Source organism: Lynx rufus, unplaced genomic scaffold (genome assembly GCF_022079265.1).
Source record: "Lynx rufus isolate CCGP_SWC_20201006 ecotype Redwood Valley unplaced genomic scaffold, mLynRuf1.p SCAF_18, whole genome shotgun sequence".
NCBI classification, from domain to species: Eukaryota; Metazoa; Chordata; class Mammalia; order Carnivora; family Felidae; genus Lynx; species Lynx rufus.
In genome coordinates this window covers 1,128,743-1,144,836 of record NW_025814832.1, presented here as the reverse complement: position 1 = coordinate 1,144,836, position 16,094 = coordinate 1,128,743, and the positions used below count along the sequence as shown (strand labels likewise).

General features: G+C 46.2%; 1 protein-coding gene across 1 annotated transcript in view; it reads left to right on the top strand.

The window, feature by feature from the left end:
• Nucleotides 1-16,094, top strand: part of RAP1GAP2 (RAP1 GTPase activating protein 2) — a 190,669-nt gene that overhangs the window by 31,318 nt on the left and 143,257 nt on the right. The gene's annotated exons all lie outside the window — the stretch shown is intronic.

Here is a 16,094-nt window from a genome sequence, read left to right as displayed (position 1 = left end):
AAATGCTCCTGCAGCATCTTGTGGGTGTATGTAGAAGCTTCAGTCCTCATCTTACCCCTGAGAAAACAGACTAGGGAAGGGACCTACAGATAATGAGAGGACAGATCTGGTCCGGAAGCTGGTTCTGCTGACTCTGGCCCAGTGCTCTTTGCACACCAGTCTGCTGTGTTGTAGAACGCATGCATGCATGTGTGTATACACGTGGTTGCTGCACATGCACACATATGTATGTGAAGATTTTTTTAAACTTATTTTTTATTGAGAGAGAGAGAGAGAGAGAGATTGAGGATCCCAAGCAGGCTCCACCCTGCCAGTGCAGAGCCCGACCAAATGTGAGATCATGACCTGAGCCCAAATCAAATATCGGACACTCTGGGGTGCCTGGGTGGCTCAGTTGGTTAAGTGGCCGACTTTGGCTCAGGTCATGATCTCACGGTCCGTGAGTTCGAGCCCCGCATCGGGCTCTGTGCTGACAGCTCAGAGCCTGGAGCCTGTTTCAGATTCTGTGTCTCCCTCTCTCTGACCCTCCCCTGTTCATGCTCTGTCTCTCTCTGTCTCAAAAATAAATAAACGTTAAAAAAAAGAATTAAAAAAAAAATCAGACGCTCAACCCACTGAGCCACCCAGGCGCCCCTGTGTGTGCAGATTTGAGGGCAGGGATAGGCAAGGGTGATGTGGATATTTTTTTTTTTTCAACATTTTGTTTAGAAGATTACCAGTCTATGCAAAGATCAGAAGAATAGTACAGTGAGCACCTGTATTCACCCCAGTTCTCCAGTTATTTACATTTGACAGTTGTTGTCTTTCTCTCTTTCTCTGCGTAATGAGGGTGAGAGGCAGAGACAAGTTGCAGACGTCATGACACCTTACATCTAAATACTCACCTAAAAACTCCCTGAAATAATACCATTCTCTGACATAAGCACAATACTATCATCACATGTAAACAAATTAATATTAACTTAATATATAGTCCATATCTAAATGTTTCCAGTTCTGAGTTTGAATATGGACTGCATATTAGGTTATATTATTGACCACTTCTTTTTCTTATTTTTTTATTCTTTAGAGAGAGAGACAGCACAGATGGAAGAGAGGGGCAGAGAGAGAGAGAGAGAGAGAGAGAGAGAGAGAATCTCAAGCAAGCTGTGTGTTCAATGCAGAGCCCAACATGGGGCTCAATCCCATGACCTTGGGAGCATGACCTGAACTGAAATGCAGAATTGGACGCTCCACTGACTGAGCCACCCAGGCACCCCTATCATTGACTTATTATTAATGGTCACTTACTGCATTTTGTTGTGACATCTTTTTAGTCTCTTTAAATATAGAACAGCAGACTTGGCAAGTTGTTTTATAGAATGTCCCACATTTTGGATTTGTCTGAATGTCCCCCACTCCCCTATTTTTTTTTCTTTTTACATTTTCCTTGAATAGTCCTTGATTTTATTGAAAAAAGATGACATGAGTGAACTGCGTGCTGACAGCAGAGGGAAGGGAGATATTTCTGTTTTATCTGCAGGGTCAGAATTGTGCCCATCTGCTTTCCCCTTGGTAGGGTCAAGAGGACTCTGCACAGACTGTCCCCAAGAGTGTCACTCATTGGGTGGGTTGGTGCATCCACGTGTGTCTGTATTGGAGAAGCAGCTCCAGGGGTTCCTCCTGGGAAGGCTTCTCCATGGCCCACCTTGCGGATACTCCCCTGGGGTGAGGGAGTGATGTGGCCTTCTTACTTTGCCTCCTCATGTGTTTCCTTACCTGTTAACTACAGATCTACGTTAATTAACTAGGTTATGAATTTCAAAAATCTAACTCAGATTGGCTTAAGAAAAAAAAACACACACAAAAAGGAAAAGCAAATAAGAAAACCATCTTGTAATGGATACCTTTACGAAAACTTGGCTTCAGGAATGGCTGTATCCAGGTGGGTCAGAAAATAGACAATCTGCTTGTCCCCATCTCTTGGCTCTGGTTTCCTCTACATTCACTTCATTCCTAGGCAACTTTCCTCTCATAAGACAGCCACCAACTTTGGAAACCCCAGGGGTTGGTAAGCTTCTTCTTCCTATGGAGCCAGCAAAAAAAATCAGGTGTTCACTCTGGACCAACTAGGTTTATGTGTCCATGCCTGAAGCAGTCACTGTGGCCTAGGGAGTGGAATACATGAATTGGTCAGGCCTGGCCCACATACCCACCTCAGAGTTCGGGATGGGTAGGTTGAGGGAGATAATCCCACCTGAATCACAAAAAGCAACAGTGGTGTCAAAGTGTTTTCCAAGGGAAAATCAATGTCTGTCAACCAGAAGAAGGGCCTGGGTACTGAGCAGGCAGAATGCTGGTGATAGGCATGGGGAGCCTCTGCCCTGTCATCTCATCTCCTGGGCTCTCCAGTACTCTTCATTTTGGATTTTGTGGGAGTCAGCGTCTATAGGGGGTGGGTCAGTATCCATTCGTGGCTAGGTCCCAGCTCTGCTTCTCAGTAGCCATGTAATCCTGGACAGAAGTAGTAACCTCTCTGGTCTTAGTTTACCCATCTAGCAAATGGGGAGGATATTAATATCCTTTCCGTGTAGAGCTGCGGGTATCCAGGGGAATAACAGGTGTGAAAACGCCTGCACCCAAGGGAATGGTGTTCATTACCCTCTGAGGTGGTTCTCCTGCTTGGAGTGGGCAACGCCTGCCCTCAAAACTTTCCTGAACAGCTGAGATGGTGGCCAGCCCCAGGCCATAGGCCCCTCAGGATGGGTGGGGTGATTTTCTCCACAGAGGACCATGGCGCTGTCCCACAAGGGGACCACGGCGCTGTCCCACAAGGGGACCATCCAAGCCCTTTGCTCATTCTCCGAGTTCCAGATGAAATAAGGAGGAAGGTGGGCATACGTGGAATGGCGCAGCTGTTCCAAAATTGGAACTGGGAAGGGTGACATTGGGTGGTACAAGGATACAGATTGCCTGACACTGGTCACCAGAGAGAAAGCCGTTCTCTTTTCAGTTCTCTTTCAGTGTTCCTTACAACCTCAAGGAGATAATCTAAGCTACGTGCTAAAATTTTTTTAATTAAAAAAAAATTTTTTTTGAAAGGGAGAGAGAGAGCGAGGTCATGAGCGGGGGAGGGGCGGAGAGACAGGGGACAGAGGATCAGAGGCAGGCTCCATGCTGACAGCAGTGAGCCTGATGTAGGGTTCAACCCAAGAACCACGAGATTATGACCTGAGCCGAAGTCAGATGCTCAACTGACTGAGCCGCCCAGGTGCCTTTGTTGAAATATTTTCCTTTGTAGTTCTTTTTTTTTTTTTTTTAATGTTTGTTTATTTTGAGAGAGAGAGAGCGAGCTAGAGCGAGCAAGTGGGAGATGGGCAGAGAAAGAGGGAGAGAAAATTTCAAGCAGGTTCCGAGCCGTCAGCACGGAGCCTGCCACAGGGCCTGAACTCCTGAACCGTGAGATTATGACCTGAGCCGAAATCAAGAGTCGGATGTTTAACGGACTGAACCGCCCAGGCGCTCCTCCTTTTGTGGTTCTTAACTAGCGGGGCATTCCACTGCACCACTGTTGATGTCATCTATGATGTCATGAGGGTGGCAGCCATCAACATTACAGCCCACAGATTGGGCAGTCCCCAGGCTCGCCCTAATGGTTCCATAGCCTTCTCTGGCTGAAGATTGATGCCACGTCTGTTGGGCGATGTTGACAGCCTCATCAAAAGTGATATTCCCACTGTGCTTAATGTTTTTCTGCTTCTTTCTGTCTCTTGGCGGATCCTTGAGGGCTTTGATCATCAGGGCAGAGGCAGAACGTATCACTTCAGTCTGGGCCTGTCTGTTCTGAATCATTTCACTGCACTTCTCAGACCCTTCCAATCATTGGTTGCCTTGGTGATGTCATCACCAACCCTTTTTGGAGACAGATCCAGGAGGCTGATTTTTGGGGCCACGGCAGATGGACATGGCACCGACTTCCCCACCGGTGTGTTACAGGTATACGGCTTTGATCCCATTGGGGTCGAACTTAGGCGGCAAAGTGGAGGCGGCTGGTGTCGCATGAACCTGGATTCAGGACAACCAGAGACACTTGCACCTTCGCCGCCTCTGAGCTGAAAGCCAAAAACCATCGTATTTACTTTTTTAAAAATAGACTTTGGGACAGTTTCCGATTTACCAGAAAATTGAGAGTTCTCATTTACCCCGTAACACCATTTCCCCTATTATTAATATCTTGGGTTAGTGTGGTACATTTGTTATAATTAATGAACCAATATTGATATATTATTAATTTAAAATTTGAGAGAGATAAAGAGACAGCGTGTCGGGGGGAGGGGCAGAGAGAGAGAGAGAGAGAGAGAGAGAGAGAGAGAGTGAGAGAGAGAATCTTAAGCAGACTCTTTGCTCAGTGTGGAGTCTGAAGTGGGACTCCCTCCCACGACCCTGGGATCATGACCTGAGCTGAAATCAAGATTCGGACCTCAACCCACTGAGCCACTCAGGCGCCCCTATATATTATTATTAACTGAAGTCCATAGGTTATTCAGATTTATCTTAGTTTTCCCTAATGTCCTTTTTCCTGTTCTAGCATCCCTTCCGGATACTATATTACATTTAGTCGTCATGTCTCCTTAGGTTCCTCTTGGTTATAGTAGTTTCTCAGACTTTGCTTGATTTTTGAGAGTTTTCAGGAATACAGGTTGGGTAGATTCTAGGGTGTCCCTAGGAAAAAAAATTGGGATTTGCTGGATGTTTTTCTCACGATTAAACTGTGGTTACAAGTTTTGGGGAGGTAGACTGCCATTTTCATCACAACATATCAAAGACACATGCTGTCAACGTGATTTATCACTGTTTTTCTTTTTTAAAAATTTTAATTCCGGTATAATCAACATACAGTGTTATATTAGTTTCAGGTATACAATATAGTGATTCAACAGTTCTATATGTTACTCAGTGCTCATCATGATAAGTGTACTCTTAATCCCCTTTATCTACTTCACTCATCTCCTTGCCCACCTCCCCTCTGGTAACCAATTTGTTCTGTATAATTAGGAGTCTGTTTCTTGGTTTCTCTCTTTTTCTCATTTGTTTTGTTTCTTAAATTCCATTTATGAGTGAAATCATATGGATTTGTCTTTCTCTGATTTATTTCACTTAGCATTTTACCCTCTGGATCGACCCGTGTTGTTGCAAATGGCAAGATTTCATTCTTTTTTAGGGCTGAATATTATTCCATTGTATCTACCACATCTTTTTCATCCATTCATCTCTCTGTGGACACTTAGGTAGCTTCCATATCTTGGCTGTTGTAGATAATGCTGCAGTAAACACAGGGGTGCATATATCCCTTTGAATTAGAGTTTTCATACTGTTTGGGTAAATATCCAGTAGTAGAATTACTGGATTGTATGATAATTCTATTTTGAATTAAAAAAAAATTTTTTTTAACGTTTATTTATTTTGAGACAGAGAGAGAGACAGAGCATGAATGGGGGAGGGGCAGAGAGAGAGGGAGACACAGAACCGGAAGCAGGCTCCAGGCTCTGAGCCATCAGCCCAGAGCCCAACATGGGGCTCGAACTCACGGAACGTGAGATTGTGACCTGAGCTGAAGTCGGACGCTTAACCGACGGAGCCACCCAGGCGCCCCTATTTTGAATTTTTTGAGGAACCTCCATACTCTTTTTCCACAGTGGCTGCACCAGTTTGGAGTCCCACCAATAGTGCATGAGGATTCCTTTTTCTCCACATCCTCACCAACACTTGCGGTTTCTTGTGTTTTTTGGTTTTAGCTGTTCTGTTCTGACAGGTGTGAGGTGGTATCTCATTGTGGTTTTGATTTTCATTTCCCTGATGATGGTTGATGTTGAGCATCTTTTTGTGTGTCTATTGGCTATCTGGATGTCTTCTTTGGAGAAATGTCTGTTCATGTCTTCTGCCTATTTCCTAATTGGATTATTTGTCTTTATGGTGTTGAGTTGTATAAGTTCTTTATATGTTTTGGATACTAACCCCTAATTGAGTATGTCATTTATAATACCTTTTCCCTTTCCGTAGGTTATCTTTTTATTTTGTTGATGGCTTCCTTTGCTGTGTAGAAGCTTTTTAAAAAAATTTTCTTTAATGTTTATTTTATTTTTGAGAGAGAGAGAGAGAGAGAGACAGAGCGTGAGCAGGGGAGGGGCAAAGAACGAGGGAGACACAGAATCCGAAGCAGGCTCCAGGCTCTGAGCTGTCAGTACAGAGCCTGACATGGGGCTCCAGCCCACAAGCCCCTGATCATGACCTGAGCTGAAGTCGGATGCTTAACTGACTGAGCCACCCAGGCACCCTGCTGTGTAGAAGCTTTTAATTTTGACATGGTCCCAATAGTTTATTTTTGCTTTTGTTTCACTTGCTTTAGGAGATAGATCTAGAAAAGTGTTGCTGTGACCTATGTCAGAGAAATTATTGCCTGTGTTCTCTTCTAGGATTGTTATAGTTTCTTGTCCCACATTTAGGTCTTTAATCCATTTTGAATGTATTTTTGTGTATGGTGTAAAAGTCCAGTTTCATTCTTTTGCATGTTGCTGTCCAGTTTCCCAACACCATTTGTTGAAGAGACTGTCTTTTGCCATTGCATATTCTTGCCTCCTTTATTGAAGATTAATTGACCATATAATCATGGGCTTATTTTTGGGTTCTCTGTTCCATTGATCTGTGTTTATTTTTGTGCCAGTACCATACTGTTTTGATGACTACTGCTTTGTAGTATATCTTGAAATCTGAGATTGTGATACTTCCGGTTTTGCTCTTCTTTTTCAAGATTGCTTTGGCTATTTGGGGTCGTTTGTGGTTCCATAGAAATTTTAGGATTCCTTTTTCTAGTTCTATGAAAAATGCTATTGGTATAAAAAAGATTTTGGGGGGTGTCTGGGTGGCACAGTTCGTGAAGCATCTGACTTCGGCTCAGGTCACAATCTCGAGTTTTTTTAATGTTTTTACTTTTTGAGAGAGAGAGAGAGCAAGCAAGCATGAGCGGGGAGGGGCAGAGAGAGAGAGAGGGAGAATCTGAAGCAGGCTCCAGGCTCTGAGCTGTCAGCACAGGTCCCTACGTGGGGCTCGAACTCACCAAGGGTGAGATCATGATCTGAAGTCGGACGCTTAACCCACTGAGCCACCCAGGCACCCTTGCTGTTGGTATTTTTGATAGGGATTGCATTAAAATCTGTAGATTGCTTTGAGTCGTTTGGACATTTTAACGATTTTTGTTCTCCAATCCTTGAGCATGGAATACCTTTCTATTTGTTTGTGTCGTCAGTTAACATTACTTATCACTGTTAATGCTGGCCATGATCACCTGGCAGAAGTAGTATTTGTCAAGGTTCTCCTCTGTAAAGTCACTCTTTACCCTCCCCGCCCCCATCCACAGTGTACTTTTTGGAAGGAAGTCACTATGCACAGCTCACACCTAAGGAGTAGGGTATTATATGTCCTTTATAGTTACTTCTGCTTCTGGGAAACAGTTATATCCAATTATGGTATTAGTATAAAGTCTTTTACAAATACTAATTTAAAAAGTAAGTTGGTTTCAAGAAAAGTATTAAGTAGATAAAAGTAATGAGAGGTATGTGAACGTTTCCAAAATCAGAAGAGCCATCCTTGAATGATGTTAGAGAAACTCTGGAGGTAGGAAGATATTGAGAGTATGATCTGGTAAGATACACAGGCCTCCTCATCTGTTCCCAAAGTCTCCTTAAGACAGAACTGGAAGCAGGTGTATATTCATGGGCAGTGACAGATGTGACTTCTGAGAAGTCCCAGCCCCAGCCCGGAAGAGCTACAGCTTCTCCAGGGCATGGGCACGGTGACTCCTTGGGGCACGACCTTTCCCGTCTCCCTTCTCTCCTGGCCCTCCTGCCCCCACCACATTTCTTAAAGCCCCCAGAGACTTGGGGGAGGGGCGGGGGGCCTGTGGCAGCACCCTGTACAGTTGGGCTCTGAACAGGTGTGACTGTCAAACCTCTCCCCAGCCTGAGGTCAGGAAGGCCCTGCTGTGAACATTCACTCCACAACCGGGTGGGGTGGTGGTGGTATTCGTATCCTTCCCGTTTTCACAGTTGGGGGAGGGACCTGTCTAGGTCGGCAGCTGGTCAGGGCCAACACTGAACAAACTCAGTCTGAATTTGGGGCCCACGTTTGGGTAACAGGTAGGGATTTGACTTCCCACGCTTGGGTGTGAAAGAAGTTACAGGTTTATTTTTCTAAAAATACTTAAAAAAAATCCCTCTGGGGTTGGCAGGAAATACAGTATTTTTGGAGCCCTCCCCTCCCTAGGGTTGTCTAAAAGCTGGGGTGGCTTTCAGGTGCTGTGAAAGAGACCTTGGAGTTGGAGCCACTGCTTTGCAGTTGCTAGACTCACAAGGCAGCACTAAGTTGGGGCAGGGCCCTAAGGAGACATCCTTTTAGCCACCCCTCCTGAGTTTTTGCACCTCATCTGAGTTTGTGAGGGGGGGAAGGGTGGGTTTCCATCCCTGGGACCTCAGGGCTCTGCCTTCCCCTATAGCCAAACCAGCTTTGTCAAGTCAAAAGCCTAAATAAAGGTCTTCTGGAGCCAAGGAAGCTCAGACTCCAGGATGCAGGATCCTCCTGGCGGGGTACCCTTCCTTACTTCCTTCTTAAACCCCTTCTTTTCCCCTTCCTCCCCTCCTTCCTCTGTTCCAATAATGTTTCCTGAGCGTTAGAGTGTGTCAGATGCCATTCTGGGTGCAGGGTGGGGTGAGGGGAAATGGTGGCGATGTCTGAGACATACACAGTGTCTGCCTCTCCAGGGTTTACATGCCGCTGGGACAAAAAGACCAAAAAACAAGTAAACAGACAAATCAATTAAAAAAAAAAAAAAACCAGCCAGATGCACAGTAACCGAGGGATGTGCTCTAGGTGAGTGCTCAAGGACGGCCTCTCTGGGGAGGGGGCATTCTTTTGGGGCAGATCAGCAGCTGAGAAAGCAGCTCTGTTAATTTCCCCATTGGATCCTTCGGTTACATTACACTCTCAATTAATTGTCCTGCCTGCACTTACTCTGGTGCATCTCCCTGCCTTGCGGGGACCGAGTGGGTTGCAACTGTTTCTGCTCCAGACCCCTGTTCTCCCAGCATCATGAAGGGAGTCATTCTCATATCTGACATGGGGCCACACGAAGGTCACTGACGGCTTTGCCTGAAGACTATCCTAGGACATGCTTCCCTACATGTTCCCTGCCATGACAGGCTTGATGGATGGTGTTCACACAAAGCTGGCTCTTGAGCTCGGGTCCCCATAACCTTGAAACTGCTCTAATCTATTAAGAAGAAGGGAATAATTGGGAAACTTTGGTCCTTCAGTTATTAGCTGCAACCCATCATTTGTGACCCATGCAGCCCCTGATCCTGCCTTGTGACTGACTGAGTGAAGGGGGCTGGGGCGGGGGGGGAGGGGGAAATGGATGGAAGCAAAGAATTTAGAGCCTCGGGTAAAAGGAACACGGCCGGTGCCCTGTTTTGAAAGCTGCTCTGGGACTTGGGGGGGTGAGGGTGAAGAGGGTGGGAACTAAGTGAGGTTCTCCTTAAGGGTGAAGGGGTGTTGAGTATCAAAAGAGCTTAGATGACAACAGGAGTAACAGGCTAGGCAGCTGGAAGGACTTTCCCAACGGAAAGAGTGGAAGGGCCCCAGAAAGCTGGCCTGGTAGAAAGTGTGCCAAGTGCAGACACAGCTGCTCAGCGGGACCCTCAGGGCTGGGCCCCAGTGGGGAGTGGGGGCGAAGCTCAGGGAATCTGTTTCAGCAAGGAAGATCAGCTTCGTGTTTGTCTTTCAACGTTTATTTATTTTTGGGACAGAGAGAGACAGAGCATGAACGGGGGAGGGGCAGAGAGAGGGAGACACAGAATCGGAAACAGGCTCCAGGCTCTGAGCAGTCAGCACAGAGCCCGACGCGGGGCTCGAACTCACGGACCGCGAGATCGTGACCTGGCTGAAGTCGGACGCTTAACCGACTGCGCCACCCAGGCGCCCCTTCGTGTTTGTCTTTGAGGCTAAGAGGACTTAATGTCAGAGTGGGAAAGAGCTGTTAACACGTCAGTGAGTTCCAGTCCTGGGTCCATTGTGAGGGAGCCGCCTTTCAGCTGAGCAGAAAAGCTTTGATTACACCCACCAATTGGGGCAATTTCCTCTAGAAAGGAGTATCCATCCCGGAGAAGCAAGAGATTAGTTCAGACAACAGAAACAAAAAGTGAAGATTTATCAGGAATCATGTAGACGGGGCCATAACCTATGAATTTTCTGGTTGACCGGGCGCGTGAGCTGTCTGCAGTCTGCACAGGGATCCTCCTGTTGTTGACCCAGAGGTGAAGTTGGTGCCCCTGCCTGGTCTGGTACCAGCTTGCACACTGTGCTTGGGCTGTCATCCCTGTACACGCACACGTGCACACACACACACACACACCCTGGTGGAGCGTGCAGGGAATGCAGACTGCGTGGGCACCTAAATTCTAGCATGAACCGAGGGTGTCTGTGTGTGTATCAGTTAAACAGTTGCCTGCTTGTACATAGCAGTGCCTCGGTCTTCTTAAAGACTCTTGCATCTGGTTGGGGCGCCTGGGTGGCGCAGTCGGTTAAGCGTCCGACTTCAGCCAGGTCACGATCTCGCGGTCCGTGAGTTCGAGCCCCGCGTCGGGCTCTGTGCTGACTGCTCAGAGCCTGGAGCCTGTTTCCGATTCTGTGTCTCCCTCTCTCTCTGCCCCTCCCCCGTTCATGCTCTGTCTCTCTCTGTCGCAAAAATAAATGAACGTTGAAAAAAAAAATTAAAAAAAAAAAGACTCTTGCATCTGGCAAATGAGTGCAAGTCAGAAGCAAAAACGGAGCCAAAGAGAGGTTCTAGAGTAAGTGTCAAAACATTTTAAAAAAATTAAAAAAAAAAGGGGCGCCTGGGTGGCTCAATCGGTTAAACGTGTCTGACTTCAGCTCCGGTCTTGATCTCACAGTCGTGAGTTCGAGCTCTGTGTTGGGCTCTGTGCTGACAGCTCAGAGCCCAGAGCCTGCTTTGGATTCTGTGTCTCCCTGTCTCTCCTCCTCTCCCCTGTTCGTTCTCTGTCTCTCTCCCCCTCTCTCTCAAAAATAAGTAAACATTAAAAAAAAATTAAAGTAAGGGTCAGAAAGAACACTCCTCAGGTGCTCACTGTTAGAAATAAGCCCATGGACCAATCAAAGGAGGGGCGTAGAGACTCGGAGCACAGTGAAGTGAGGCTTTAATCAATGTTCTTGCAGAAGCGGGTATCTGATGGACAGGCACACTCAGGGCAGTTACAGCAGACAGTTTATCTCCCAGCATGCAAATCCCTCCCCCGGTTCTTCATTGACTGAGTACTATGCCCATGTCAGGCAAAAAGTAGTCTGATTGGAACAAAGGTACATTTCCTGAGGTGATGCAGAGACTTTCAGTCCCTCCTTCCTTTGTTCTTTGGTGCATGCTCATTGCAAAGCCGCAAAAATAAGCCTGCAAAAATATGTCCTTGAAGCAGAAAGGGGAAGAAGAACCAGAAAGGAAGTGTCTAAGGGTTTGGGACTCCATTGTGTGTGTGTCGGGGAGTGATTTGTACCTATTTCCAATAGGTTGTAAACCTATTGTTAATTAGACAGCACAGCTTTTATTTGCTATTTCTCAGAATGAATCATCTCCCTTACTTCTCACACTCACACTCATCCTAATTTTTGTCAAGCTTAGTTATTTGCTTTCCCTGTGAACAGTCTCCAGGCGAGGACTCAAAGCAGTACAGTGCAGGGCACCGGGGTGGCTCTGTTGGTTGAGCGTCAGACTTTCGGTTTTGGCTCAGGTCATGATCCCAGGGGTGTGGGATTGAGCCCCATGTCGGGCTCAGTACTGAGCATGGAACCTGCTTAAGATTGATTCTCCCTTTCTCTCTGTCTCTGTCTCTTTCTCCCCTGCCTCTCTCCCCCACTTACAAGCTCTCTTTCTCTCTTGAAAATAAAATAAAAAATTGGGGCACCTAGGTGGCCCTGTTGGTTAAGCATCTGACTTGGGCTCAGGTCATGATCTCACGGTTTGTGAGTTCAAGCCCCACATGTGGCTGTCTGTTGTCAGCACCGAGCCAGCTTTGGATCCTCTGTCCCACTCTCTCTCTGCCCTTCCCACACTCACATGTACTCTCTCTCTCAAAAAAAGAAAAAATAAAAAAATAAAATTAATGCGTAGTCCTTATAAATTTGTAAATAGAAAAATACAAAGACAATAATAAAAACCATCATACCGGGGCGCTTGAGTGGCTCAGTTGGTTAAGTGTCCGACTCTTGATTTTGGCTCAGGTCATGACCTCATGGTTCATGAGATTGAACTCTGCCTCGGGCTCTGTGCTAGTGATGTGGAGCCTGCTTGAGATTCTGTCTCTCCCTCCCTCTCCTGCCCCCCCTGCACTCAATAAATAAACATTAAAAAAACCCCATCATACTCCCAGAGATAATCAATTAATCTTTATTTCCCGCCCACTATGAACATTTTCTTTTACTATTTTGTTACGGACAATGTCAAGCACATACAAAGTAAATAGAATAGTACCCCCAGCAGTTATCAACATTTTGCCCTCTTCTTGGTCATTGAGACCTCTCTATATTTTTGCTGTTCTCTCTGTATTTTACCACTCTATTATTATTGATGTTACTATTTTTTTTTAATATTTATTTTTGAGAGAGAGTGAGAGCATGTGCGTGCTCGTGGACACAGGGGGAAAAGCAAAGACAGAGGGAGACAGAGAATCCCAAGCAGACTCCATCCATGCTGCCAGTGCAGAGCCCAACACGGGGCTCAACCCCACAAACCATGAGATCATGACCTGAGCTGAAATGGAGTCAGACCCTTAACCGACTGAGCCACCCAGGCGCCCCTATTGCTGTTACTATTAATTTCAGTTTTTTGGGGGTAAAATTTACACATGTTGAAATGCACAAATTTCAATTATACATTTTGGACAAATGGATTCCACCACCCTATCCTGATATAGAACATTTCTGTCTCCAGAAAATCTCTTACCCCCAGAGGCAACTACTGTCCTAATTTTGGCACCTTAGATTGTTTTAGAGCTTCATATAAATGGAATCATACATTTTTTTTGGTACCTAGCTTTTTTAACTCAGCATAATGTTTTAGAAATTCATCCATGTTGTTGTATGTATTGGTATTCTGTTCCTTTTTATTACTAAGTGGTATTCCATGGTGTGAATATTTCACAGTTTGTAGATGGACTGTCCGTTTTGAAGTTTATGTCTTTATCTTCTAAAAAAAACTTTTAATGCTTTTTTTTAAAATTTATTTTTTGAAGGAGAGAGAGAGACAGAGCATGAGCGGGGGAGGTGCAGAGAGAGAGGGAGACACAGAATTTGAAGCAGGCTCCAGGCTCTATGCTGTCAGCACAGAGCCTGACACGGGGCTCGGACCCACGGACCGTGAGATCATGACCTGAGCCGAAGTCAGACGCTCAACCGACTGAGCCACCCAGGTGCCCCTAAAAAAAACTTTTAAAAGTTTATTCATTTATTTTGAGAGAGACAGAGACAACACAAGTTGGGGAGGGGCAGCGAGAGAGGGAGAGAGAGAGAATCCCAAGCAGGCTCTGTGCTGCCAGCACAGAGCCGAACTCGGGACTCAGACTCACGAAACCGTGAGATCATGACCTGAGCTGAAACCAAGAGTCGGACGCTTAACTGACTGAGCCACCCAGGCACACCAGTGTTTATTTATTTTTGAGAGAGAGAGAGAAAGGCAGGGAGGCAGGTAGAGAGAGAGGGAGACAGAGAATCTGAAGCAGGCTCTGTGCCGCCAGCCTGACATGGGGCTGGAACCCACGAACTGTGAGATCATGACCCGAGTGGAAGTCAGATGCTCAACCGATTGAGTCACCCAGGCACCCTGAAGTTTATGTATTTACTTGTAAGTAATCTCTACACCCAAGGTAGGGCTCGAACTCACAACCCAGAGATCAAGAGTCGCATGCTCTTCAGATTGAGCCAGCCAGGCACCCCGGACTGTCCATTTTGAATAAAGCTACTATGAACATTTTCATACAGGTCTTTGTGAGAACTATGTATGCTCTTTAATTCTTGCAGGAACCCTAAGAGGGTGGCACTGTTGTTATTCCCATTTTACAGATGACAGAACTGAGGCTCAGGTTAAATTTCTAGCCCACGGCCACACAGATAATAAAAGGTGTAGATTTTTCTGACTACGAGGACTTTGAGTTTTTATTCCTGCACTGTGGTATCTTTGTGCCATAGCTGTTTGGGGTCATTAATTATAGGGACAGATGAGCCCTCACCTTAGTGGATTGTTCAAAACTGAGTTTTAGCACAATACAGTGGTTACTATTGATAATAATGGCTCTGAGTCACCAAGAAAAGGTTATATTAAACGTGTTTTTAAAAAGGACAAAAGTCTTAAGACTTTTAGAGAAATTTCCGGTCAAGGTTATTACAATAAAAGCAAACCAGCAAACAACAAGTTTTGCTACTCAAAGCTATAGTTGTCTGGAAGTCTCAGTTAGGTGTAATACGTCATTTCCCAAGGAAGCCAGAGACAGAAGGCGTGACTGGGTATATAAAATAGTATATAAATAATACATGTATAAGAAACCACTCTGTTCTTTGTGGATTCAAACAGAATAGGTTTTTGGAGCGTCTGCCGGTTCTTGCTTGGAAAGATGTTGCTAAGCAGTGTTGCTAATATTATGGAAGGACAGCTTTCCTCCTTCTTTTCCACTCAGCCCCAGAAAACCCTAGAGCGGAAGTGGCTTCAGTGGTGGCCACAGCTGGGGAGGCTTGGTAATCTGTGAGGTGGGGACCAGGGGACCCCGGGTGTGAGAGGAGTGTGCCGCAGGCTACCCACTCCTCGTCCTCGTCCGCTCCTGATTCTCTGGAGTGACCCTTGGGCAGCCTCCATGAAAAATTTGCTTCTTCATGTTCATCAGAAGTATCACACACAGAAGAATCCTTTGAATGTTTCTACTGTGGGAAAAATTACTGTCATGCCACTTCGGTTCATGGGTTCAAATTCCATAAATGAACCCAAAAGAAGTATTTTAAATACCGTCGGTAACCCAAAGAATAAAGAACTTTCCTCATGCTTCTACCTGCCTTTTACCCCCCTTTCTGTAACCCCTGAACAAAAAAATCAGCAAAGGTCTGATTGACATCACGCGTGGCAGGCTCTAGGTACCAAATGATGTGCAGCCTGAGGGCTGGATCCCCGCCACTGAGTGGGATCTGTGGGTTTCCTCAGGCATGGTTTCCTTTCCCCGAAGCTTGGAAATGCCACACAAGTCACCAAGATCCGTTTCCAAAATCTGAGCCAGTTTCTAGGCAGATCCTCTGTTTTGTATGAAATGTGTGGCTCCAGGAAAGTGTGGCTGCGCCAGGGCTTCCACGGCTGGTCTTTGAGGCCTCCCAGCCTGGCCAGAGGATTACCTGTTGCTGTCACTGAAGGACCCTGTAGGGGTGACATGGGCCCTTTTAAGGGGCTGCTAGTGGGCTCTGAGAAGGGATGTTAGTAGTTGGGAGGAGAGTGTGTGTTAGGTGTTGGCTAAGACCCCTACTGCATCTCTTTTCCAAGTAGAAATGGCTTCCACACCTCAAATGACCTTCCCAGTCTTTCCCTCCTACCCTTCCTCTCTCTTTCCCTCTGTTGCTTTCCCTCTTGCCCCGCCCTCCAAATCCCCTTTCCTCTTCTGTTTTTGTCCTGTGGTGGTATCCCAGAGACGCAACTGTAACAAGGCCCAGCAGGGGGCGCTGGTGTACCTGCTAAGGATGAATGGCATCCCTTTGCCTAAAGAGCACAGGTGTGAGTGCTCTCTCTGCAGAAGTGAGACTTGAGAGGGGCTTCGGAGCGATGTCTCGAAGCTGCTGTATATATGGGTGCGCCCCAAAGGCATAAGAGAGTGGGGGTGCTGGCTTGTCCTGAGCAGGTCTAAGGTTGTGTGATCTGTAGGGAGGAAGGGGACGCTGTCCCCTGCAGAAGGGGAGGGGCAAGTCATCTGAAACAAGTCTGGTTTTCATGAAAGGCCCCACCCTGCTGGCTCCAAAGCCGCCTATCTGCT